At 43.2% G+C, this 4,740-nt stretch overlaps 1 protein-coding gene across 1 annotated transcript in view; it reads left to right on the top strand.

Annotated features, from left to right (window-relative positions):
- CAMK1D (calcium/calmodulin-dependent protein kinase ID) overlaps positions 1-4,740 on the top strand; it is a 618,438-nt gene that overhangs the window by 382,119 nt on the left and 231,579 nt on the right. The gene's annotated exons all lie outside the window — the stretch shown is intronic.

The following is a 4,740-nucleotide window of genomic DNA, read 5'->3' as shown; positions in this document are numbered from 1 at the left end:
CAAAAACTTCTCCAGTAGGGTAAAAAGGGAAGCCACTGACTGGGAAAAAGTATTCGGTAATAACATATCAGATAAGGGACGTACCTTAGTTTCTAGAGAGACATTTATTTTGTTGTAAGAAGGGACCAGTTCTTGGAGAGGGACATCATGCTTGGTAGGGTGGAGGGACAACGCAGGAGGGGAAGGCCCTCTATGAGGTGGATTGATTCAGTGACTGGGGTAAGAGGGATGGGTGTGTCGGAGAGAGTGTGATTGGCACAGGACAGAGCGGAGTTTAGGGCGGTTGTACATAGGGTCGCTATGAGTCGCAAGCAACTCAGCAGCACTTAACAACAACAACAACAACAACAACAACAACAAATGTTTTATGATACTATTGTGAAAGTCATAGTATTCATTAAATTTAAGTGAAATAGAATTTCCTTTATTAGGTACCTAAGGTCTTTAAAATATGTATAATTTAAAAATGTCACACATTATTTCAATTAATGTAAAATTAAATAAGTAACATCTGTTTACTAATGCCCAAATTTGTGAGTCCACCAAGGTATATAAAAAGTAGAGTAATGAATAAACTATAAAGCATCAATTTACACATTGATCCATTTAGTCACTTATGTATTATACAGATGCTTATTTGATTTAAAGATACATGTACTACTCTAAACCTACTAAGCGGGGATTTATAAGATAAAGAAATGCAAAATGCAATAGCATGAATGGCCTTGCATCCAATTCCCTAGTAGATAAAAAAAGTTGGCTATGCAGGAATGCATTTTAGAAGATTAGACCTTCTGTTTTGAGACGGTCCTGAATTATAATTCTATTTGAAAACTTATTAGAAGAAATGGAACCTCTTTTTCAACCAAACTTATTTCCTTATGTCGTGTAAATATGGCATGTCCATTCCTGCCTCAGGTTTTCTCTTATGTTTTACTCATTTCTGTAATGCTCTTCACTCTTTTTGGATGCACTCTTCTCAGTTTTATAACACCACGTCAGATTGAGCTTCTCAGGCTGAGACAGCAACGTAGAGATGAGCTGGAGATGAAACCCCTCACATTCAGAAATGCAGACTCCCTGTAGCCTCAACCTTCTACAGACAAACCTTAGACAGACCCTTTACAGACAGAATTCATTCCAGATCCTCACAGACTTTTACCTGTTGGACCTCATTGTTACCAAGCTGACCCTGCACTGTGTTTCCAAGGCTGAAAATCCCTTGGGAAGAAGTTGCTTATCTTTCTCCCTCCGAGCAGTTAGTGGTTTAGAATTACCAGAAAACTGTAGCCTTCAGGTTAGCCGTAGAATTTTTTACTGACTAGCCTACCAAAACTCCCTCATAGTCAGAGATCACCCACAGATACAACCCCTGACTGACTGAATCCTTCAGACAGATCACTACAATTGGGACCTCTCAAACAGGACCCTCCAGACAGAATATCTCATGGATGAAATAATCCACTGTTGGAATTCTATTGATTGAACTCTCTACTGGAGAACCCTCCACAGATAGAACTCTCCAGAAATGGAACCCTCAGAACTCTCCAGAGACAGAACCCTTTAGAGATAAAATCCCCCTGTCCCCAAGGAAGAACTTTACACAGAAAGAAACCGTCACAGACAGGACCTTTCAGAGACAGAACCCCTCAGAGATGGAGCCACCCCCTAGGCAGAACCCTTTATAATCAGAACCCTTCATAGGCAGAATCCTCCACAGACAGAACCTGCCACAGACAAAACTCTCTGGAGACGAAACCCTCTGGAGACAGAACCGACAGAACCCTCCCAAGACAGATCCCATCAGACAGAGTTCTCCACAAGCCGAACCTTTCAGGAACAGAATCCTCCATAGACAGAACCTTCTGTACTCAGAGCCCTCCCAAGACAGAACCCTCTAGAGAAAGAATTCTCCAGGGACAGAATCCCCCATAAGCAGAACCCTCCACTGACAGAAACCACAAACTCCTCCACAGACTGAACCTGCCATACAGAATCCTCCACAGATTGAAACCTCTAGGCACAAAATTCTTCAGAAACAGAATCTTCCACAGACAGAACCCTCCACAGACAGAATCCTCCAGAGACAGGACACTCCAGAAACAGGGCACTCCATAGACAGAACCTTCTAGACAAAATCTTCCAGAGATTGAACCCTCTGGGCATAGAACCCTTCAGAGACAGAATCCTCTATGAACAGAATCTTCTGTAGACAGAATCCTTTAAAGACAACCCGCTCCACAGACAGCATCTCCTATAGTTCTGTACAGGCCCTCTGTATAATATCCCTTCAGCCCTGAACACAGACCCTTCCTAATCTACCCACCCCAATCTGGCTAACTCCTGATCATCTTTCTACACAAAGAAGTCACCTCTCAGAGGCCTTTCCTGTGAAACTAGAGTACTCTGCACAAACCTCAAGGAACACAGTCGATATGCATTGAAACTGCCTGTTGCTGAAATTGTGGGCCCACCCCACAGAGACTTTGCTTTCTCTTGAAATACTGTAGCATTAAAAAAAAATGTTTGTCCATTAAAAACCATCATGTTTATTTATTGAATGAATATTTTTGTTCAAACATTCTTCTAGGTTGCATAGCCCTCGTCTGTGCACTTGCTGTACGGAGGTAACTTGTGGTTGCTGTGAAGCTGAACACTGTGACATTGACATGTCAAATGCGATAATAGTTACCCATGGTGGACAGTGTTTGATGGCGCTCCCTGACTAAAACATGCTTGGAAGCAGGAGTGGCATCCACTTCCGTAATAGCTTGCCTCCGGAAACCCTGTGAATCTGGAGAAAGGATAAAAGTCACACAAGTGTTGCGGACTTTTGTTCACAGGATAGCCAATGGGGAAACAGTAGTGAGTGAATTTATACTCTGCAAGTGAACTAGACAAACAACAGAGAAATGTCAAGTGATAATAAAGTCTACAGAGAAAAATAAAGGTGGGGGCATAAAGAATCTAGGAAGGTGGAGGGATAGCTTGCTGTTTTCTTTAAGATGGCCAGAGAAGGCGACGGCTCAATAGTACCTGACAGAAGTGAGTGAGGTCATAAGTCATGTGCCATCAGAAGGGCCCCACACTTGAGGTTCAATGACCTATTGCTGGCATTTTAAAGTTATTGGTAATTTCACCTTTGAGTATGTGATTTGTAAATGAAGCCTGTTGGGGTCTGAAGCCTTGGCTCTGTCAAGTTCTATTTTTCACTTTTAATGTGTTCAAAGGAATAAAAAGAACTGATGCTTTTGAGCTGTGGTTCTGGAGACAAGTGTTGAATATACTGCCAGGAGAACAAACAGGTTCATCCTAGAGAAGGTGAAGCCAGCCAGCTCCCTGGAGTCAAGGATTCTGAGGCTTCATCCAACATACTTTGGGCATGTTGCAAGGGGAGACCAAGCCTTAGAGAGGAACTTAATGCTTGAGGTTGGAGGGACAGAGAAAGAGAGAGAGATCATCGATGAGATGGATTGATGCAGTTATTGGGGTAATGAGGGTAGGTGTGTCAGAGCAAGTTTCAGGGATGTTGTACATAAGGTCACTATGAGTCACAAGTGACTTGATGGCACATAACAACAATAACATACTGCCCTTGCAGAGGGACATGATGCTGGGAAGGGTGGAGGGTCAGTGAAGGAGAGGAAGACCCTCAACTAAGTGGATTGACATGGTGACTGCTGCAATGGGCTCTTGTGTGTTGGGAAGTGTGAGGATGGTGCAGACAGAACAGAGTTCAGATCTTTTGTTCATAGGGTTGCTATGAGTTGTAGTAGACTTGACCTAACAACACAACTTATTCAAAGGCCAGGGAGGCTCTTGGCTTCCTATTCCCAAGACAGGATTTTTCTGTCATTGGGAGGGACATGATGTGGGGAGAGTGTGAGTCAGATCATTCACCCAGATGGCCCTGACCATTCTCACCCCACATGTGATCCTCCCCCAACATGTGACCCTCCCCATGACCAAGAGCACAATGTTAAGAAGCAAATAAACATCACTGTGATGGAGAGCTCTGACATAATCTAGAGCATGTTGCAGTGCTAATCATGAAACACTATGAGACAAGGGTATGCCCTTGTGGTCAAGGAGGAGCAAGGGGCCTGTGAGGCTGGCCCAGGCGACCAGCAGAGGGATCGAGGAGGTGTGAGGAGATCAGGTCAGTTAGGGACCAGGTGACTGAGCACAGTGATGGTGGAAGAGGGATGAGTGGAAGAGAGGAGCTCAGGAAACCCCAATGTTTACCATTGCCATCGTGTGATTACTTTTCTGCGGTTATAACTGGTCTTGTCGACTTGAATATAAGTTTTAGTGGCAAAGTGACAGTTGAATTATGGAATATGGTCCAGAGTAACCTGGAAAAGAATCTAGCCCAACCCCAAGTTCTGCTCTTAGACTTAGTCTTGGCCTTTCATGCAATTCATGTAAATCACAGTTTTCAAGAGATCGTTTAACTGGGCAGATGGAGATAATTAGGTAAAAACACTCCTGTTTTTTTCCATTTGGAAGATTTTTGTCAGGTATCTGGAAATATAACACAGTGTTTATTAAGATCTCAGAGTCCAGTGGGTGGTAAAAGGTTAATGAGTTTGGCCACTTACTGAAATATTGGAGGTTTGTGTCCACTAAGGTGCCCAAGGATAATCCTTCTCATCTACCAAGTCCCTTCAGAAAAATATCTTCCATTGTCCAACCCATGATCTGGCAGTTTGTATCTTAAGCCTTTCTTGGCTTCTGTGA

This window comes from Elephantulus edwardii, unplaced genomic scaffold (assembly GCF_000299155.1).
Source record: "Elephantulus edwardii isolate Elephantulus edwardi_28Jun2011 unplaced genomic scaffold, EleEdw1.0 scaffold00105, whole genome shotgun sequence".
Lineage (NCBI taxonomy): Eukaryota > Metazoa > Chordata > Mammalia > Macroscelidea > Macroscelididae > Elephantulus > Elephantulus edwardii.
This window is presented reverse-complemented; position numbering and strand designations above follow the sequence as displayed.